At 40.2% G+C, this 23570-nt stretch overlaps 2 pseudogenes across 2 annotated transcripts; both read right to left on the reverse strand.

Moving 5' to 3' along the window:
- Positions 1-9814: 9814 nt before the first annotated feature.
- On the reverse strand, positions 9815-12243 carry LOC105543918 (annotated as a pseudogene). The gene has a single exon (XR_001006689.1). The product of XR_001006689.1 is annotated as an uncharacterized LOC105543918 (transcript).
- Positions 12244-13579: 1336 nt separating this feature from the next.
- LOC105543930 lies at positions 13580-22833 on the reverse strand (annotated as a pseudogene). The gene is made up of 2 exons (XR_001006692.1): positions 22781-22833; positions 13580-14918 (listed from the first exon to the last, which is right to left on the reverse strand). The product of XR_001006692.1 is annotated as an acyl-CoA desaturase pseudogene (transcript).
- Between the last annotated feature and the right edge of the window lie 737 nt (positions 22834-23570).

Below are 23570 nucleotides of genomic sequence, written 5' to 3' on the forward strand. Positions count from 1 at the left end.
ATAATTATTATAATTATATATGTATATACATATAAAATATATAGAGCCAGAAATCCATATAAGTATAGAAATAGTTTTTATATTTGTTGTAAAAAATATGAATAAAATCTTTGTATGTTTTATTGAGCAAAATTAAGTAGTTTAAAAATGTTGCCATTATTCTTCATGTCTCTATTTATTTCACATTCCTCAGCCTACTCCTCAGTAAATTATTCATCTCTACCTAAAAAATATTCTGGAATCTGCTCCTTAACATGATCTTTGCTGCTACCACCTGCAGTGACTCCTGACACTACCTGCAGTTCGGCCAAACTTTACAGGCTCAGGGCCGAGTTCTCCACAAGATTTTTGTTATTTCACACACCAGCCACACGCTCAGAGGTTCCTAGGTTCACCCTCACTTCTGACCAACAAGCAACACATTAGAGGGTTCCTACACTACATTTTCAGGCTTCATAATTTATTGGAACATATTCAGGAAAGGACTATACTTACAATTACAGTGTTATGATGGCAAAAATAATATAAACTGGACCAGCCAAAAGAAAAGACAGATAGGGTGAGATCTGGGAGGATCCCAGATTAAAACTTCCTATGTCTTCCCCCTGTCAATACATGTCACCTTCCTAGCACATCAATGGGTAAAAATATGTATAGAATATTGTCAACCAGGGAAACTCACCTGAGTTTTGGTGTCCAGAGTTTTTACTGGGGTTTCACAATAGACATGGATAATTGAACTGTTGACCAGATGATTGAATTCAACCTTCAGCCCTCCCTTCCTCTGAAAGTTTAATGGTAGTTAATGGTAGGTCCCTAGATAGTTTAAATCAGTGAGAATGAGTCATCCCTGAAATTGGAGTTAGACATCTATTATTTTCCTTAATTGACAGCATTAAATGTGTCAGATTAAGAAGAAACAGTCTGAAATCTTTTTTCACCAATTAGTGAACAAATAAATGGCAGTGGACCCAATTATTGGCTAAAATAACACATTATTAAGACAGTAATTTATCTTTGAGATAAAATATTTCTTATTTCAACTGCTGGATTGAATTATCACAATACTGTCATGAGATGATAAGGTGAAATATTTAAAACTTTTTTTTGTAAAAGAGTAGACAGTAAATACTTTCAGCTTTGTGAGCCACAAATTCTCTGTCACAACTATTCAACTATGTAATTGCATTGTAAAAGTAGCCATAAGCAACATGTAAATAAACAGGTGTGATTATAATTCAATACAACTTTGTTTACCAAAATAAGCAGCAGGTAGGATCTGGCTTATGGGTGATAGGCCAATAAAAAACGATATGGTGGTAACTTATTTATCAAGCAGAATTTTCCCAATGCAATGCTGAAAAAACTACTAAAACAAATTGGATGCTAAAGGTTATATTGTTACCGAAACATCAGGGGTTCGACCCAGGTCCTGCTGCTCACTGAACAGAAAGCCAATAACTAACACAACAAGTATTGTCAGGGAAAAAAGCTTTAATGAGATCACCTCAAATCCATCTCCCTGACCAACTAAAATTGGGAGTTTCTAGAAAAGAGAAAAATATATAATTATGTGTGGGAAAACCGGAGCTAGGAAGGGGTAAGGAAGAGGAGTTGGTTAACAAAAAGCAGGTGGTCAGTTAGGCAAGCAGGAATTAGGGAAGGGTAAGAAAGCAATCGCGACTAATTAGGAGTCTGGCATCTCATTGTCTAGATGTAGCAATCTGGTGCCTTGCAGTTCTTTGATACATTTTGAGAGCCCAGAAGGTCATTTCTTCAGGAAGAAACTCAGATAACACAAACGTAGCTTCAAGCTTTAAAACCAGAAAGGTCAATTTCTATGTTTCTCAAAGAAAAAAAACAAAACAAAATCGTCTATGGGATTATTGAGTTGGTTTCAATATGAGACTTCCATCTTCTTATAAAAGAGTCTCACTGTCCTCATGGATACAATTTATGGTAAATACAAGTTACACATTTGAATTTATGGTAAATACAAGTTACACAGAAAATAAATTTGTTTTTGGACTTCTGCTTCTAGCAAAATGGAGTAGATTTTTTAAATATATTTCTTCCACTAATTACAGCTAAAAGTTCTAGACATTATATGTAAAATAAACATAATAAGACTCTGAAAAGTAGAGAAAAGAAGGCAGACCATTTAGAGGTGCTGAAACCAGAGAAAAAACATGATAGTAAATTCCCTGAGTTTTCTTTTGGCCTCATGTATCCCAGACAGAATGCTGGAAAATTGACAAACTGGAAATATAAATAGGGGCAGACAAAAATAAACCCAATGAAAGCCTGTCCTCTGTAGCCAATTGATCAGGAAATGGGAGGATTAGCAAGACGGAAACATTTTACACAATAAATAACTGCTCTACTCTGGCTAAACACCAGAGAAATAACTGTGGCCCTAATCCTGCCCTCCAGGACAGCAAAGGCTAAGTGGGAAGCCTAGAATTACACCATTCCTAACCCACCTTCCTGGACAGTGTGAGAGAAGGCCAAGGTAGGGAGCTGGGATATTCTTCCCCACTGGGCAATAAGGAGTGCCCATTCCAACAGTGTCAGTGGAAACCAAGTGGGGAGCACGGTCTTCCACCCCATGCAGTGACTAGGTGGCCTTTCCCCTCTTCACCAGGGTGGGGTCAGAGGAGGACTAATGAAGAATCAGGACATTCCCTAACACCCAGAGATGAGGCCACTCCTGCTCTGCGATCAGTGGTGGGCAGAACTCCTACCCTGATCAGCAGTAAGAAAGCACTCCTGCTACTCCTAGTCATTCTGGTATCAGCAGAGGGATCATGCATCATGGTATTAGCAGAAGGGAGCCAGAATTCCACCCACACCCAGCAGAACATAAAAAATGTGTCTTATTTAATCTCAGTGAAGGCTGAGAGAGAACTTGACCTTCCACCCCTACCTGGAAGTAACAAGGTGGCACCCCTCTCTTCCTCTGCTGCAGCAGTGTCAGAGAAAGCCAGCTATGAAAGATTTACATAAAATCCAGAGTCTCATAATGTGACCCACGAAATATCCAGGACTTAATTAAAAATACTATGCTATTCCAAGAAAAAGGAAAACCACAATTTGAATAAAAAGGGAAAAACAATACATACAAACATCGAGATGACAAACATGTTAGGACTATCTGACCAAGATTTTAAAGCAGAAACTTAAAACATGTTTTAACAAGCATTACAAATATGCTTGAACCAAATGAAAATAGAAAGTCTCTGAAAAGAAACAGAATATGATGGCAACAAAATAGAAGAAAAAAAAAGAACCAAAGGGAAATTCCAGAACTCAAGCATGCAATAACTGCAATAAAAACTCAGTGAGTAGATTCAACGGCAGAATGGAAACAACAGAGAGAAAATAGATTTTTAAAAAATTGACAAGACTGCAGGGACCTATGGGGCAATAACAAAAGAGCTAATATTCCTATCATCACTCTCTGGGAAGGAGTGTACAAAGAGGGCAGGACTGTGAAAGTACTCAACAATATGATGACTGAAACCAGTATAGGTACCTAAAATAATATGAAACTCTGAAGATTCAACAGTATAAACAAAACAATTTGAAAATAAACAAAAGGCATGAAGGTTAAATTAACGTAAACTTCAGGAAGTTTAATGCCCTGACTATTGGAAACAGAATCACCATAAACCAGAAAGAACTCAACTTATTCGGGGTTACTTGGAATTTTTCGAGCTTATAGAAAATTTACTCAGTAACTGTACCTCCATGAAGCAACTAATAATGAGAATGTGCTTGTGATGCAAATGGCTATTTTTCTGCATAACAATTACTTCTGTTAACAATACATTTAAATGGTGTGTTTTCCCTGGGAATGATTTCCTTTCAGAGGAGGATCGTATTTATTGAATATAAAAGGCTGATGACAATAGCAAAAAGAACAGTGGTTCCAACCATCACATCTTGATAAGACTTAATCAGGAAAAATTTACCAAGACATGTTTATTTTATACATGGGTTTCCAAGATTGCATGGCACAATTCTGGTTTTATACCATCCATCCATCAATGTAAATGCACACCATTGCTAACGCCTACATGGCTGGGTAATACTTATGGGGAGCAGCTATTAGTAATGTTTTATTTAACCCTGACTTCTTTGGTTAGATTCAGCCATATATTTATTTCTACTGGCAACTCTGTATAGCAGCCTTAATAAGAGTCTATGGGAAATAAGTATTTGAATTTCACAATATGTATACATGAAGCTAAAAATTTCCTCAAAGCTTCGCTGACAATGTTCTCAAGGTTAGGTTTCCACATGCGGTTATTTACAATTCGGTATTTTTATATTTTGACAGGGTCTCACTCTGTTGCCCAGGTTGGAGTACAGAGGTGGGTTCACAGCTCACTGCAGTCTCGACCTCCTGGGCTTAGGTGATCCTCCCATCTCAGCCTCCTGGATAGCTGGGACGACAGGCACACACCACCATACCTAGCTAAATTTTTGTAGAGATGGGGTTTCACCATGTTGCCCAGGCTGGTCTTGAACTCCTGGACTCAAGTGATCTGCCTGCCTCGGCCTCCCAAAGTGCTGAGATTAGGCATGGGCCACTGTGCTCAGTCCTAGAATTCAGCTTTAAACAAAGAATTAGTTAATAAACATGCTGATAGTCATTCTTTATTTATAATAAATGGTGGAAGTTGGACGTATACTATCATATGTATGACCAAAGTGTATGCTTTTTAAAGACAATCACTATCCTTTACTCATCTCTATATTTCCCTCAGGGCTACTTATAGAACTCTATATCTACTAGACATTCAATGTGTTTGTCAAATGAATGCATGAGCGTGAATGATGTCTATTTTCCTTAAAATATTTGTCCCAGACTGAGCTACCATTTTTCAGGACTATATTCTGTTTTAACATTTACTATTGAATTTAAAAATAACTCACTGATTACTATATTTTGAGTTTTGCTTTAAAACACACACACACACACACACACACACACACACACACACAATTGGAAAAGCAAAAAGCAACCCTTGACGTCCTGAAACCAGTGTGCCAGTCACAACAAGGACTCTTGTCAGAAGCTGACCTGGTGCTCACAGCTAGGCTGTGCTGCTGTTCTGTTGAATGTAAACATTCTCAGATTATCAACATCAGCAAGTTTACTCTGAGACCAAGATAAAGTGTGGCAAAACAAGGCCTCTTCACAATTTTATCGAAACAGACAAAAAGAAGGCCACTGTGTCACCACAAACTACCAAATGCCTCCATTTCCCAGTAAATGTAAGCAAATATAAATGACTGCTTTAAAAAATCAATTACAGCTTTGTTCTCATTCTAGTTGCTTTCTCTATTTCTCTAAAATTTATTGAGATACTCTTATGGGGATCTTTGGGGTGTCACTTTTCTGGCTGGAAACCTGTGGCCTGTGGCGCCTTTGCCCGAGTTTTGCTCGGGCCAGCTGGGCTCGTTCCACCCACTCAGCCTGGCAGGCTGCATAGCTCATCGTACTGGCCTGGATCCCACGCCTCCAAGGGGCGAGGCAGGCGTGGAGCAGTGAGAAGGTGTGTGAGTGAGTGTGAGGTCCGGGCATTGCGCAGTCAGACACGCTAGGGCTGCTGCCATGGGGTGGGCAGCTCCAGGTGCCGGCACGGGTGCCCGCTCACTGCGAGGCTGCGACTGAACCAGGTGCAGTGCAAGCAGCTTCCCTGGCTGGCACCAGGGAATGCGGTGGCGCCTGTAAACATGGAGAGGCCAGGAACTGCAGGGTCCCAAAACGAGTCACAGCTCTGTCTCGGGGAGCTCCCAGGTCCGGGTTCGCTGAAAGTCCACAGCTCTTCTTTCCTTCTCTTCATCCACAACGTGGTGAGCAAGCGACATGTTTCAGCCCTGTTTGTGTTACAGCAGCTCTTTTAGCCTCACCATTTAATGGGTCCTGAGTTCTTGTCTCACGACCAGGAAGAAAGAAGTAGAGGGTGAGCAAGACAAACAGGAGATTTATTGAGCAATAGAACAGCTCAGAGAAGACCCGCTGGGGGCAGCTCCTCTTTGTAGCCTGGGTGTCCCAACCAGTATTCAGCTCGTGCCAGAAAGGGTAGCTCCTCTCTGTAGGCAGGTCCTTCCAACAAGTGTTCAGCTATCAGCAGAGAGGGCAGCTCCTGTCTGTTGCTGGTCATCTTGTTGTCTGCAGCTATCAGCAGAGAGGAGGCACTAGAGTGGGTGGCTCCTCTCTGCAGGCATGTCGTCTGCAGCTCTCAGTAGACAGGGTAGCTGCTGTCTGCAGCGGGTCATTCCAGCATCTCTGCGTCCTCTGCTCTGCTCTGGTTGAGACTGGAACTTTTATGGGCCTCAGAGGGGAGGAAGTGCGTGCTGCTTGGCTCATGGGGTGCCGTGGGTGGGCCTGGAAACGGCACCACAAGCTGCCACTCCTGTCTGCGGGACTGGCAGCATGTCCCCCAGCCTCAGGCCCTCCCTGGCCCGAAGGTGGGGCCTCACCAGGGACCCGCCCTCTTCCACCGAGGAGACTGCCTCCTGCGGCAATTCTTGATACCCAGGCTGCTGGCACCAAGGGGCACCTGCAAGCCAGCTCTAGAACCACCCTCAGCTTCCTCTAGGCTTCCCCTTTCACGCCTGCAAGTGCCCAACGTCTGGAGGGGGCCAAAGTGACAGGGGGCTGGGGTATCAGCATTTCCCTAAGTGTGGGCACACCTGGCCGGGCTGTGACAGTGTCCACGCTTCGCCCCACTCTGAGACGGGAGCAGGTGCCCTAAGCAGGAAGAGGCATGGCAGCGAGAACGGATACCCCCGAGCCTGCAGGGACAGGGGTCCTTCCTGGGCCCCCAGAGGTGCAGACTACAGAGGTGCTCGAGTCCTGTGCCTAAGAGGGCAGCTGGGAAGCTCCTGTCCTGCCAGCTCAGAAGGGGCGGGGCTTCCTGCTTGTCCCCTGCTCCGGGTGGCTCCGTGGAGTGTGCAGTCTCGGCCTCACCCCTGAGATCGGAGTGGGCGACAACAGCGAGAAGAAGCTAGGTAGTGGGAGCAGGGACTTCTGAGCCTACAGGAGGCAGGGGGGCCTTCCCGGGCCCCCAAGAGCACAGAGACGCAGGGGACCAAAGCCGTGGCAGAGCGGCTCCGGCGGCACCCAGGGAGGGAGGGGCTCCTGCCTGCTCCATGGAGTTGGGGGTGGGTGGCGGGACTTCTGCTGGTTCCAAGGAGTGTTATAGCCCTGGCCGCGCCTCCCCGTTGCAGGTTGCAGCCGGTGTCTTGGTAGTGGCCGCTCTAGATGGGCCACTGCTGCCATCAATACACACTTGAAAGCCCATGTTTCCTGTATTGTCTGGGAACTAAAGAAGTTAAACAACATGCCTCCTTTCCTCTTTAGAAAAATTTTAAACCCACAGAAAATTTGAAAGCACAGAACTAACACAACCATAAAACCTCTTTCTAGATTCAACTATTGTTAGGATTTTGCTACAGTTGGTTATCTGTATGTGTATATGTGTGTGCTTAATACATATAACACACATACATGCACACTCATACATATTTAAGTTGCAGATTTACTCCTAAATCATTAAACATGCATGTCCTATGAATAAAAACAATTTTCTAAATAACCACAATACCTTTGTGGTTTGTCTTCTTCCTCAAAGATTTTACAATCTAATACCCAGAACCTCTGAATAGTTACCCTATATGGTAAAAGGAACTTTGCAGATGTAACTAAATTAAGGACCGTGAGATGGGGCAAAAAAAAGTGGTTGGGCAAGAAAAAAGTAACCCTTGACAACCTGAAACCAGGTGGGCCCAATCTAATTACATGGTTCCTTTAAAGTAGAAGACCTCTCCTTGATGTGGTCAGAGGGAGATGTGACTATGGAAGAATGATTAGAGAGATGCGACATTGCTAACTAAGAAGATGGATAAAGAGAGCCCCAAAGCCATAATGTTGGTGGCATTTTAAAGCTCAAAGAGGCAAGGAGATGAATTCTTCCTGTGAGCCCTTAGAAAGTAAGGCAGCCCTGTCAATACTTTGATTTTAGCTCAGTGTGACCCATGTCAAATTTCCAACGTACAGAACTATAAAACAAATTTGTGTTGTTTTAAACCAAGTTTGGGGAGATCTGTAATAGCATTATTAGAAAACAAATACAACTATTTTTATCTGTAAGAAAATTAACAGTTAATTCTATATAATCAATATATAGTCCATATAAAATCTCTTCTTTTAAACCAAGTTTGGGGAGATCTGTAATAGCATCAATAGAAAACAAATACAACTATTTTTATTTGTAAGAAAATTAACAGTTAATTCTATATATTCAATATATAGTCCATATAAAATCTCTTCTAATTATCTCTAGAAAAGTCTTTTATAAATTTGTTCCCAAAATCTAGGATCCAGTGAAGTTTACACGTTACATTTGGTTTTTTGTCTCTTTGGTCTCTTTTAATCTAGAACAGTAGCTTTGCCTTTGTTTGTCCTGACATTGACTGTTCTATTTAAGAGTCCAGGCTGGCTGTCTTATAGAACGTCCCTTATTCGAGATTTGTCTGAGTGCTTTTCACATGATTAGATTCAACTTAGCTAATTTCTTGGCAAGGATATACGTCATAGGCAATGATGTGCACTTTTTATTGCTTCAAAGTTTGAGGCTCTTATCAGGTTGTCCAACTTTTGGTGAGTCTAAATTTGATCACTTGTTTTAGAAGATGACTGTGATTCTTTTATTATAAAAGCTATGGCTTTGTAATTGATGTCATCTGTAGGCTAATATTTTGAGAGTTTCAAATATGTTGTTCTCCAAAACTTTTCACCTAATGACTTTACCATTGATTGATGATTCTTGCCTGCATTAGTTATTACATTGGAATTGAAAGATGCATTATTTTTCTCATTCTGTGATTTCTTCTATACTTATGAAGCAGTATATTTTGTAAACACAGTCATCTGCATGGTATACATGGGGGATTGGTTCTAGGAACCAGAGGATGCTCAAGTCCCTTATGTAAAATGACATCGTATTTGCATATAACCTATGCACATCATCCCATACACTTTAAATTATTGCTAGATTACTTAGAATTCCTAATACATCACATTACTTTATTTGTGAATTTACTTCATAGTAAAATCAAGTTTTGTGTTTTGGAACTTTGGGAAAATTTTTTGATCTGTAGTTGGTTGAATCTACACATGTGGAACCCACAGATATGGAGGGCCAACTGTGTAAGCTTTTCTATTTCCCTTTTATTGCTTCTCTCTCTCTCTCTCTCTCTGTCACTCTCTCAATCAGATGACTTAGGACATTTTTATGACTGTTTATAACCCATAAACCTCTTCAAGAACAACACTGCTCTTTTGAATCCCACTCATTTTAGAGAATTTCTGTGCTTTCAGACACAACAGAATATCCCAGATTGACCTTGTCCTGTCCCAAACCGGCAATCAAGCACTTTTGTAAGGAGAGGGATCTCTGGTTCCTTTTAATGAGGAATGGAATTTAGAAACCAAGATCTGGGTGCTATTTTCACTCATTGTTCTTGAGATGCAATGAGTTATTGATGCAATTAGCTTATTGATTTTTCAGTCTTTTTTCTTCTCTATCAATTTTCTTGTAAGTGTGGGGTTGGCTATATCCCCAAAGTTTTGAAATAAAGTATTTCATTACACTCACTTTAAAATATTTTCTAAATTGCTACTGTGATTTCTTCTTTGAGATACAAGTTTTTAGAGAAGATTATTACTTAATTTCCAAATCTATGAGGATTTTCTGGTTTTCTTTCTGCTGTTGTGTTATTTTAGTACTTTGTTTTCTTTTTCAGATTCACTTCACCTTTATTATGAACAAACACAATCTCAGATTAGTACAATTAGCTTCAGAGTTGATATTAATAGAAATTATTGCAAAATTATTCTTGTCACAAGTAACTACTATCCCACATAAAAAGGGAAAAATCCCACCCAATCAAAAGTATCCTCTGTATGTTTCCATGGCAATGTGTTGTTTATGCATTCTCAATTTTTTTCTGGCTAGTTATCCACCACTTCTCCAATGGATTCATTCCATCTCTTGGAGAACCATATAGACTAATGACAGCATCTGGGACACATGGACATATCAAGATCATGGTGGACATTGTTATTATAAAAACTACTCGGGTCTTGAGAATTCCTGTGCTGAAGGATCCCAAAATGCTTTATAAACAGTATTAGTCACGTCTCCAAACTGCCCTTTGAGGTAGGTCAGTATTATTATCCCCATTTTAACAGAAGGAAAACTGAGGCACATTATAGTTAAGTGACTTGCCCAGGGTCACATAGCAAGTCAGTGGCACAGTGGTAGGAGAGGCCCTGGCCTTAACCACCAGCATAACATGGCCACCTCCCTTTTTTAACCTTTCATGATGACCTATTTGAGCTACACTTACAGAGAATACACTCAAGATACTAGCAAACCAAGGAGAAAATTTTCCATTTTAAATGCTACAACCATCTTTTAACCTAAAATAAATTATAAATCAAATACATTCAAATTACTTCCACCCTCCATCAAATGTGGGCACTTAAGAAAAGCAGCCCTAACAAAAGTTTCCAGAATGAATCCCAGAAGGGAATCCTGCAAATCACGATACTGTTAATCCTCCACTCAGGTCCCTTTTTCTACAAGCCACTTCAGTAGGCTCTCAGGTGCAAAGGGATTCCACAGAGGGAGTGAGGGCAGGCTCATATGAAGCACTGTGATTAGAAAAGATGTAAGGCACCCGGGTTAAGTTGTCAGCACACCACCAAAGCAAGGACTGTTAGAAATCCAGACTCTTGATCAGATCTGAGCTTATCATTAATGTGTCACTTGAACTGAGCTTTAGAATCTTGAAAATAGTGTTCCTTACTCAGCAGACACACCCCCACCCCCATCCCCACCCACACCCACACAAACACTGGGGCCCTCAGCCTGAGGTGCCATCCAGCCTGATGTAGGGTCATGGTACAGATCAGATCAATGGCACATGATTACAATAGGAAGAAGTGAAAGTTGTTTTTTATTATTCATATATTATCAAGCAGGCCTCTGATGACCTGTGGAATTATAAATACCAGCAGACATTTCCAAGGGGTAGGCACACAGGTCAACAGAACTAAACTACAGTGATCTTCTCTTAGATTCTTTTCTACTGAGGTGAATAGCTCAAAAGACAAAGATGCCTTTAGTTCAGGCTAACCCCTGTAGCCTCTCTGCAATTAACACAGGAAGAAAGGCCCTCCTCCCTGCCAGCACTGGCGCTCAACAGTGGACTGAGTGTTTGGTAGCGTACATTTCCAATCTTAATAGAGCAAAGCCAGGCTTCTGCTTTGATTACTGAGCTACAGGGACAGGAGTGGTCCAAGGTTCTCAAAACACTGATGTTCTGTTTTTGTTTTTTTTTCCCCCCAGACTTCTATACTATTGTCTGCCCTAGGCTGTAGGGAATACAGGTTAGTTTGCTGAACAGACACTCTGTTCAGCAGGGTTTGTGGTATCTCAAATCCCAGGTCTCAGGCAAAGCTTTGCAGTTCACCCTGACTCCAGGGAAGAGGGCCTCTTTTCGGGGTGAGGCACTTGGGTTCTTGCCCTTGCTTCTTCCCAGTGAGAACTGTTTCCTCCTACTTCTACAAGCACTGTACTGCCAGCTGAGAGCACTGACTCCGGCGGGGCACCCTTACCGAGCAAGCAGGGGGCATTCAGCATGCTCTCTGGTTCTGACCCTGACAGAGGGGACTGAAAATAAACCCTCTTTTGCCCTGTGGCTGACCCACCGGCTCAAAGAGAGCACTAGGACTGGCTGTGCCTCATGAGAGAAGGAGAGAGAGAGAGAGGCTCTCTGGTCCAGAAGTGTTTCTGGGAGGGTTTGCCAGCCTTGTCTTGAGCCATCAGTGTGGCAGGGGAGCACAGGGGTGTAAGTGGAGACACTCTGGAGGCCACATGAAAGTGGCAGCTAGCTGTACTTTCGAAAGAGAAGCAATGGTTCAGTGACCCTGAGCATTCTGTCTGCAGGAGGGAGCTGCCTGGACAGCAAGTCATCACTGCCTCTGAATACACGCAAAGGAAGCTGCCTGTCCATGGAAAGAAGAAAACGTTTAGGGAAGAGAAAGATCTGGTAAAAGAAAAGGCACAGACAGGGTAGAGCCAGGAATCAAGAATCAGGGTAGTGAAGAGATTCCTAACCCTGCCCTCCAGGCAGTTCTATACTGTAGGCTAGATGTTAACAGAGCCAAAAAAAAAAAAAAAAAAAAAAAAAAAAAAAAGAGAGAGAGAGAGAGAGAGAAGGGGCACAACACTGTGGGGAGAAGCCTTCTAGTTTTTACTCATTTCAAGAAGAAACTGGAACTAATTAATGAATGGACCTAATATCTAGCTTACTTCATTAAGACTCCCAATAACTCAGTAACATTCTCAAGCCCCTGGCAACATGTGTTCAGATCCCTTCCAATGTGAAGTTCGCTGTTAGAAGCTGCCTATAGATCCTGTTCCTCAACCTCTCCATCTCATGTCCAGCAGTGGACAGGAAATTGGCGACCCAACTAATTCCTCCTCTCCTTCAGAGTTTTTTCAAACATCCCTCTTTGGGAGGGAAATACTCTAATAGTTTAACGTTCTAAGCAATGTATATATGTATATATATTTTATGTTTGACCCGACTCCACCTCCTAAAATCCTCCCCTTTTTTTGGATGTTTGGATGTGCTACAGCCATCTTATTACTACGAGGGGAGCAACAAATATCCTGAAGATGGCAGAGCAGAAAGAGGAAAGAATTGTGATGAGCAGCTCATGGAATCCTCAAAATTCTATGAGCTGCTGTTTTTACCAATTCTGGAAACACCCAACTTCAAGACTTCTTGATACATGAACTAAGAAATCTCCTTGTTATTAAAGAAAAAAAGAAAGAAAAGAAAACCCTTCCCCAGCAGAGACCATTTTTACGACAAACTCAAAACGTCTCTTCTTTATCCTCAGCCTAAACTATATGTTGTGACATTGAATTAGCATTGCCAAACACCACAGCCACTTCTTACCCCGAGCCAGGAGAGAATGCAAGCATGCTGTGTGGTGGAGTTTGAAGTCCTCACTAGGTAGGCAGCTGCACGTCTGATCATGGCAAGAGGTTCCTCTTGCTTCACTTCCCTCGTCCTTACATTCATACATGCTAAATCTCTCCTCCGACAGTTTACCTGCTTTAGAAGCTTTGTGTCAAATGAAGTTGCTTTTCCATTCCATCTGGCAAAAGCCTGGGCTGAAGATAATTAACAGGGGACTGCCCAGAAGATTCTGTTTTATCTCTAGCTCAAGCCGCCTACTTCAAAGCTCACAACAGCTCAAGGAAAGACAGCTATCTGGAGCAAAGACCATTCGTTTAAGGTTACAGAAAGGTTGTCTAGGCTTTGGAAGCTGGACACTGAACAAAGACTGACCAGCTGCTTGCCTGGGAGGCAATAAGAGAAAGAAGGGTGATAGCAACAAAGTGAAAAGGAGGACAATGGGCCTAGAAGAGAGAGAGGATAAGAGAAGAAATAACATCAGCTTAACGTCATAAAGGCAGAGTTGTTGGCTTTCAATACTTTTGTATTTTAAAAGAATACTGTACTGGAATGGGTTGACATCGTCATCTTTAGCATCCTGGTAGCATTATTCAGTAGTTAATAAACAGACATTAAAACCTCTGCCTGGCTGGCTTTTGTAAAAGGAACCTGAGGGACTCCAAACTCAGCCACTCTTGTAGCTTCAGTCTCCGGTTCTTTTAATGCTGGCCAAGGTGGAGGCCTTGGAGACTTTCTTCCGGTCATAGGCCAGACCCAGGGAGGCCATGCAATCAATGAAGAATGTGGTGAAGCTGATGTGCCAGCAGTACTCACTGGCAGAGTAGTCATAGGGAAAGGAGTGGTGGTACTCGTGGAAGCCCTCACCAACAGCTCCAGGTGAAACCAGGACATTCTCCCGGGGGCTAATGTTCTTGTCATAAGGACGATATCCGAAGAGGTGAGCAGCACTGTTCACCAGCCAGGTGGCATGAAGCACTACAGCATACCGCAAGAAGGTGGCAATGAACAAGCTGTGTTGAAAAGTTTCACCCCAGAAACACCAGGGCACAAGCGTGGGCAGGGTGAAGCACATATCAGCAGCAAACCGGGGTTTGTAGTACCTCCTCTGGAACATCACCAGTTTCTCGGCTTCTAGATCAGACAAGTCTAGCGTACCACCCTTCTCCTTGACAGCTGAGTGTTTGCACAGCCAACCCACGTGAGAGAAGACAAAGCCATGTCTGGAATTACGAGGATCAGCATGTGTTTCTGAAAACTTGTGATGGGCACGGTGGTCGTGAGCCCATTCATAGATACCATTCTGGAATGCCATTGTGTTGGCAATGATCAGAAAGAGCCGTAGGGGCAGCCGAGCTTTGTAAGAGGGTTGGCTCCACAGAGGATGAGCTCCTGCTGTTATGTCCAGGGCCCTGACAAAATAGTAGAATAACCCCCAAAGCCAGGAGTAGAACTTGCAGGTAGGAATCAAAGTGATCCCAAACAGGGCACCCAAGTGTAGCAGAGACATAAGGATGACGTTTCTCCAGACATAATTAACCTTGGGGCTTGGGCCTTCCTTATCATTATAGGTGGGGTCATATATATCATCTTTTATACCAGGGCGAATGTCTTCTTCCAAGTAGAGGGGCATCGTCTCCAACTTATCTCCCCCATTCTGCAGGACCCTGGAGGGAGGCGCTGTGATGGTGGTAGTGGTGGTATGGGAGCTAGAGATAACTCCGTCCCATGTTCCCGCCCCCCAGGCGTGTTGCAGGGGGACGTGGCCGCCTCCCCGGGATCGGGAGCTCTGGGGACGCAGGAAGCCTTGCCTCCCTCCCGGGCGAACGCCGGGTGCTGGGTACCTATGTTAGTACTTTGAAGAATATGAAGACTTGCCTGGCCCAGCATATGATCAGTTGTGTTATACATTCTATGTGAACTTGTAAAGAATGTGAATTCTATAACTTAGATGTAAGTTTATTAATACAGATCAACTTTGTTAGTAATGTTCAAGTCTACATCTTGATTGATTTTTAACCTGTTTTATTATTTGCAAAGAGAGATGTGTTAAAATCTCCAATTATGGCTGTGAATTTGTTTTTTAGTATTTGTTTTACCTAGAGAAAGACAATGTTAGTAGGTACATAAAAGTCTAGAATTGCCATATCATTCTAGTGACTCAAAGTTTAATTAGGAAATATTCTTCTTTATTGGTAGTAATGCTTCTTGCCACTGTTAGTACGAGCTTTCTTTTAGTTAGTTTTTGAACACTATTTTTCTTTCATCCTTTTACTTTTGGTCTTTTATTTCAACTTAAGAAATGTCTTTTGTAAGCAACATAGGTTTTTAAATTTTTGTTTTAAATCCAGTCTGAAAATCTTTGTTAGTGTTTTCAGTCTATTTACATTTACTGTAAGTACCATTATATTTGAGTTCAAATCTGCCACACTACTCTCTGCATTCTATTTATCCACCTTTGCTGTGCTCCTTTTTTCTTGCCTTCTCTCAGATTAAGTATTTTCTTATTATTTATATTTTCTGCCTTGTTAGACTGATAATTATATATTATTCTTTTAGTGGTTACTCTAATGGTTACATTGCTGACTCATTAAAGTGTAATAGAAACTAATACTCAGCATTTCTTAGACAATGCAAACACATTGGAACATATTAACTTGATGTATACCATTCCTGCTTTTTGTGTTATTAAAAAGTATTTTAACTCCTTAAAACATTGTTTATATTGTTTTATAAAGTCAATATTTATGCAGATTTATGTTTATTATGTAGTCTTACCGTTGTTTTTCACTTCCGATATATCTCTGTGCTGCCATGTTGGATCATTTTTCTATGAGCAGATCCTTATAGCATATCTGAAATATTTACTGACACAATTACTGACATAAGAGTACACATTAAGAAATGAATATGGGCTGGGCACGGTGGCTCACACCTGTAATCCCAGCACTTTGGGAGGCCAAGGTAAGCAGATTACCTGAGGTCAGGAGCTTGAGACCAGCCTGGGCAACATGGTGAAATCTCATCTCTACTAAAAGTACAAAAATTAGCTGGGCATGGTGGCACACACCTGTAATCCCAGCTACTCGGGAGGCTGAAGCAGGAGAATTGCTCGAGTCCGGGAGAAGGAGGTTGCAGTGAACCGAAATCATGCCACTGCACTCCAGCATGGCCGACAAAGCAAGGTTCTGTCTCAAAAAAAATATATATATATAAAAAAGAAATGAATATGAAATATAGCAGGGATACAGAAGACAAGTAAGTTGGGAAGTGTTAAATTTGAAGAATTGGAAGGAAGGTCAAACAGAAGCTTATTTATAAGAGAGCTTCTTATTTCTTCAGACTGACAACTGGCTTACAGGTTTAAGACTCCTAACCCATCCAGTAATAAGAGTCAACGTTAAAACTTTTAGGTGAAGCTTAAAATTGGTAAGACGTTGACTTTGAACCGTGAATGGAGTTGGTCCAATGACAGTCTTTTAGATGGGATGCTGTGTTTGGAGTACAATTATTCCATTCAGATTGCTCTCTTCCCTCTACAATTTATGCATAAGCACAGAGGAGGAAAAGCCTGTAATGAAAAAAAAAAAAAAAGAAAAAGAAAAAAAAGAAAGAAAAAGAAAAAAAAGGAAAAACAAAGAGGCAGTGTATATTTTTTAGATTCTTTTAAGGTATGGATTCTGAGACAGACAATCCTAAAGTTTGAATCTCAGCTTTTATACTTCCAAGCTATTTTGTCTTAATTAATTATCTCTGCCTCTTTCTCTCTATGATCTTTTCATTTCCTCAGCTAGACAACGAATATAATGAGAGTGCTTATCTTATTGGGTTCTTGTGAGAAATAAATGAGATTATCTTTAAAAGTGGTAAGTCCATGCGTTGCACTTAGTAAGAGCTCAATAAATATTAGCTGCCCACACTCATACAGTCTTTCAGGGAGATTGATGACACAGGGCAGCATTTCATCATGACAATTATATGAATACAATGTTTTATAGAATGTATGTGCAGAAGGAGACATTTCCACCCAGTTTGGCATAATGCCTGTTAAGAGAAACAGGTAAGTACAGTAACAGCCACACTAAGATCAGAAAGAAGTGGTAGAAATGACCTGAGTAATGGCTGCCAATAGGAAAACAGAAATAGTATAGGAAGAAATGTTGGGCACATCAAGGTAGAAGAAGAAAAGGGAAAGGTTATGCTTCCTCAGCATGAGGTACCCTAAACCCAGGAAGGAGGGGTTGGGAATAAGTTTTATAGACACTCTGCTGGTGGAGTTGAGCAAGGGAGTATTTTTTTGTTGTCAATGCCATTGTTTCCTTTTTGTATCCTTCAGATTAGTGGAACCAGAGAGAACATCAGATTACACAGTATTATGTATAAGTATGACCTTAATACATAGCAGAAGAAGCCTAGTATAGCAGCAGAAGGCTTTTTCTTCTTTGGGTTCATGTGTACAGTCTAGAGAGAAAGAGGGCAATCTGAAGAAGAAGACCCTAATACACAGAGAAGAACTCAAATACATACAGTGGATGGTACTGGTGTCCTTCTCAGATCCCTTTAACTGCCTAGTGCACCCATGTACCAGTCGCTATGTGCATCAGCTGTTATCAACTCACAACCACCCCCTTCTCCCAAGACTTGCAAAATGGAAGCTGTCTCACCTAGAAGGCTATTTCTCACCCAGACTTGTGCTGACTGGCTGGGTCCTTTCCCCAACATGGAACTAACTTATTTGTCTAATTTTCACTCAGAGTACCCCACTGTGGTCTCAGGATGAAACTAGCTTCTGAAAGCACCTTTCTGACCTGTTCTGCTCCTACCGGTTCCCTTTCTGTAAGACATCACTTGAACAAGAATCCTAATCTCAGGATCAATTTCGAGGAAGCCCAACCTATGACAAAAAGAAATACAAAAATAAATCCTAGTAGCTTTGAAGACAAATAAACATCATCAGAGAAGTTTATTTTTACAGGCTCCGGACCAAATGCTCTGTATCATTCACCACATAGAAATATTCTAAAAACATATTTTATGGATATTATTTCTAATCTTTTTTTGCAAGGTATTAAAAATGTCTTTTGCTTTTTCTTATTAATAGCAATCTCTCATCCATATTCTGCTCTGCACTTCAATTCACCACAGTCATGCTGCCCACTTTCTGACTGATAGTGATAGCATAGGTATCTCCACAGCTTTGTCTAGTAATGATAATAATAACAGTAAGTGCTGACATTTCTTGAACACTTGTACATCCCAATAGCTGTTGGAAGTACTTACATAGATTAACTCATTTAATCCTCAAAGTGGCCCCACGAGATAGGGATCATTATTGTCCTTGTTTTGAAGAAGAGGAAATTAAAGCACAAAGTTTTTTTTTTTTTTTTTTTTTTGAGACGGAGTCTCCCTCTGTCGCCCAGGCTGGAGTGCAGTGGACGGATCTCAGCTCACTGCAAGCTCTGCCTCCCGGGTTTACGCCATTCTCCTGCCTCAGCCTCCCAAGTAGCTGGGACTACAGGCGCCCGCCACCTCACCCGGCTAGTTTTTTGTATTTTTAGTAGAGACGGGGTTTCACCATGTTAGCCAGGATGGTTTCGATCTCCTGACCTTGTAAAGCACAAAGTTTTTAAAGGCAACTTCTCAAGGTCACATAACGCGAATAGAGGTGTTAGGTTAGTCCAGTCCAGACTTTCTGAATACAGAGATCATGTTTTTAACCACTAGTTTCCTACATCCACCCACTCCCACCGACTCTACAACATCTGAGGTGATATAATGGCTCCACACTCTCTCAGTTCTCTGTTACTTCCCATGGAGGAAAATACATTAGTTGCCCATATGATATACAGTCCTCATCTCACCCAGAAAAATTTTCTTGTGAAAAAAATAAGAGCTTATTATGGGAGATAATATGTATGTTATCTTACATGACAAAAGAGAATTTGCAGATGTGATTAAGTTAAAGACCTTGAGATTAAGTGATTATTCTGAATTATCTGGGTGGTCCACTGTAATCACAAGGATCCTTAAAAAAGGAAGTGGGGAGCCAGATTCAGAATTTATTAGACTTTTAACCTTCAGAACCAATTTGTGTTTTAAGCCAGTAAATTTGTATTAATTTATTACAACAGCAATAGAAAATTAATGCAGAGACTGAGATAATGCATGTAAGATGATTTACCATGGTACATAACTGGAACATAGACCTAGTATCCAACTATTAGATATTATTATCATTGCTGTTTTTATTTATTATTAATGATATCATTTTGAATGTCTGAGAAGTCTTCAAAGAGCAGTTGTAGCCTAACTTGGTCATTAAATACTGATGAACTAAAAACAATGGGAAGTGCCTGGTAAAAGGAACAATGTTGGCAAAAATATGGTAATGGAATAACACAAGGTTTGCTGAGAAGCATGTTTTGGAGATCCTTCAATGACAAACTTTATGCAGTTGGAAGCCTTTAGACTTAGTGATATGTTGGAAGCTTTGTTTTCAAGAATTTAATCTGATGGGTAATTGACACTGGGCAAAGTTCAAGAAAAAGACACTGACTCCAGTACTGAGATAAGAGCAAGAATTACAGAAATATAGTGGAAGAAGAAATAATGGGATAGATAGAGTATGAACTTCCTGAGGGCTGGGCCTCTGTATCACACATTTTTTGGGAACACCTAAGAGTGTGACAGTATTGATTGTGAAATATATACTAGTTTAACAAGGAAAGAAACCATTTAGAGAAAGGCTAAATAAGATGTGACTTATGTCTCCAAGTTCTGGGATAATATCTAGTATCTTTCTTTTAGCCTCAGTGTCTAGGAGAGTGTTTCCACTAATGCTCAAAAAAATATTTATTTTGGATGGGTTTTAGGCTTTTATTTCAACTCCGTAATGAACTAAAGCTCTGTAAAGAGGCAAGAATGGGAGATACTTGAATTGTCAGTAAAGAGATAATTGAATTAGTAAATGTGAGTAAACAAAACCTTAAAATATAGTCCATATGGGAAAAACTCTGGATGATCCAGCAATTGCTATAATTGCCCAGAGTCTGAATCTCAAACTTCTTACTCCTTGACCAGTGTGTGCATGTTATACCACAGTTGTCTAAATGACTAATAATTATTAACAATATTTATCTTTTAAGCTGCAAGCCAGAAAATATATCTACCTTCAACCTTGTTGTGATTGTTAGTTAGAAAATGTTTCTAATTAATGTAAATCTTAAGGAGGCAGATACTGAAGAAGTGAAAGTACTTGGGATAATAATGTAGAAAAAATTAAGATACTGTTGTTGTATTAGCAAGGATTTATATGCTTTTATTTGTTCCCAGCAAAAGAATCATTATCTCCCCCCACTCATTAAATCATTTGATTGCACACTTGGTATTTTAAGAGTTCCCAAATGTCATGCAGTTTTAACATAATATTTGTTTGTGTGTGTGTATTTCGGGAAAGGTGTGCTTGCTAATAAATTTAAGACAGCATGGCTGCATTTCATATGGCACCTAACCTCAGTCCTGTGAAATATTGTCATGGTTACCTGCAAAGCAGCAGGATGTATGTGGGTGAAAGATGAGGTTCAAACAGTATAAGAATAGGCTCTTTAACAGAAACCAGATTATGGACAAAGAGAGGAAGGTGGAGGAAGGTGGAGGAAGGTAGGAGGAACTGTGAGCAGACCAATGATCAGCTGTTTTTGTACTAATGCATTGACTAAATAATTTCTTTTCCGTAGTCATGACCTAATAATTATTAGTTTCAAATGGTTGCATCTCAGAGACTGTGTCCTTTATGGAAGTTGCTCCACAACAAATTGGAAGAAAGTGGGAGTGAAATTATAAATTATCAAAGTAAGGGAATTATTTAAGGAAAAGATGAGTGTGTTCATTAGGACACAGGGTGGTCCCCGTACTTCAGGCATTTGGAGATTATAGAAACACTGAATAATCCAGCTTGTAAGCTTTAGTACATTTACCTAGACTCTTTAGCCACTTTTGTGTTTTTAAACTGCTTTGCAATGATAATTTGTTGTTCATAAGCCTTCTTCCTAAAAAAACCAAAATTTCTTTCTATGGTTATTAAAAGTCTTCATTATTGCCTAGATTTGTCAAAACCTAGGTTGATTTGACTTATTTGTAAAAAGTTACTCATTATTTCATTCTGTTCCCTACTTTTCAGCAGCTTGGTTAAAGTGTAATATTCTCTTATTATTTTTACACTTCTCTATGAATTTAGAGGAGAGAGAAAATGGCTAAAAAGAGACGGCATTTTTAAAAGCATAGATAGTTCAGTAATAAACTTAACAACACATCTGTGTAGCTCTTAGCAAATACCAACCTAGGCTGTGGAGCAACAACAACAAAAAAAACGTCAGTCACATGCACAAAACAGAAAAAAAGACAAAGTGATGAGCCCCATGTGAAGCGGAGGAGCAAAGGGATTTGGGACTAAAGAAGACTGAGCAATTAAAAAGAGACTAAGCTATAAAAAAAGATTATTCAAACCAAACTCCGACACAAGCTTGTTTACTATTCACATAATGAATATGAGAATTGATACTTAAAACAAGTTTCTGAACATTCCCATTAGGGATAACATAAAACTAAGGACATCCTGTCACCCAAAAAAAGCAACACATTCTTTTTGAAAGATATAGACTCCTTGAATCTGGTGATTCCATCTTAATTTACCTACTCTTGTAAATAATCTCGGATGAATATTTTATAATCGTGAATGACTCGATAAAATGAAAACAAGTTTGCCAAAAAATATACAACTTCAGAAAATAGAATCTGATTTGTGAAGATACTCTTTCCACGAAGTTTAACTTTTTTTCGAGTATATATTTTAGTACTATTATTTCTGCAGTTTAAATTGATGCTAAAGGTGTATAGAAATGAAACTGGTAAGAAAAAAGCGACGTTTTTGTTTTTGTTTTTGTTTTTGTTCTTCATTCCCAGAAGAAAAGCCTCAAGCTGCAACAGGGCAGTTTTTCTCCAGGGTCCAATGATAACAGAGCCAATTATGTTGTGTGATGTATTCACCACCCTTGCAATTCTCCTACATGCATACATAAAACTCTGCACATGTATGTGTCAGAATTTACTAATATGTTTTCCAAATATTTCTTCATCCATCAACAGAACTGTACACTCAAAAGGAAGTAGAAACTAAAATGTGCTTCATTAGCTTTTCAAATAATGTTAAATTTACAGACATGTTCAAGAGCAGGCTGCTGTCTCAGATTAAGCCAGACTCTTCAAGGTAAGAACCAATAAAGGTAAATATTTTCAGTTGATGATACAATTTTATTCTTTAAAAAAAAAAAACTAGTCCGGGCGCAGTGGCTCACACCTGTAATCCCAGCACTTTGGCAGGCCGAGGCAGGCAGATCACGAGGTCAGGAGATCGAGAACATCCTGGCTAACCCGGTGAAACCCCGTCTCTACTAAACATACAAAAAAATTAGCTGGGCATGGTGGCGGGCGCCTGTAGTCCCAGCTAGCTACTCGGGAGGCTGAGGCAGGAGAATGGCGTGAACCCGGGAGGCGGAGTACCACTGCACTTCAGCCTGGGTGACAGAGCAAGACTCCATCTCAAAATAAATAAATAAATAAAATAAAATAAAATAAAAAATTACAACTGCCTTTTTGTGTCTCTGTATCTCACCAGCACAAACAAACAAACAAACCCACTAACTTTTACAAGTCAAAATCTAAGATCTCATTTGCAGCCCGTTGACCCAAAATCCATAGCATTGTCGTGAACATGCTGTGAACAAAAGCCAATACATACATCACTGTATACTACATGCTCTCTGGTTCTCATAATGGGAAAAAGATTCAGGAAGCAATACAAACATTTGCAAAGGAAAGAATCCTTATGATATTTTGGTGTGACTTGTCTTTAAAGTGAATTGAGCTGTCATTCTTTTATTTTTTTTCCTATAAATAAAACATTACTGTTTTAATGCCAGCTGGGTTTTCCTCCTCAGAATATAACTTATAATGGAAAAATAATTCTTTTTTTTTGGAGAATAATTATTTTCTTGTTCAATAACTCTAAGCCTTCTAATTCTTGCTTTGTCGTTCTAGAACATACATCGGTAAGCATTCTATGATAACCAGAAGAATATTTGTAAACATATTAATAAATGTTTTGCCATAGATTTAGAGCTATAATTTTAGGGTGAAAACCATTTAGAAATCTCTCAATTTTACTGATATATAGTTTGAGGTCCACAAATATTCAGTGGCCAAGATCTCCTGTGAGGGTCAGAAAAGACAGTAAGACAGATCTTATGAAGGACTTTTGTTTCTTATTAGAGGGGGGAAAACACTTGAATCAAATATTTGGTTACATGTTTTTTTTTTTAAAGGCAGCAATAGTCCTTAATGGTTCTGAGTCTGCAGGGTAGACTGGAAACTTAATCTTCTCTCTCTCCCCAGTGATGTTGATAGAATTTTTTAAAACTAGTATATGCACAAAGAGAACA

The sequence above is a fragment of the Mandrillus leucophaeus genome, unplaced genomic scaffold, assembly GCF_000951045.1.
Source record: "Mandrillus leucophaeus isolate KB7577 unplaced genomic scaffold, Mleu.le_1.0 Scaffold293, whole genome shotgun sequence".
NCBI lineage: Eukaryota > Metazoa > Chordata > Mammalia > Primates > Cercopithecidae > Mandrillus > Mandrillus leucophaeus.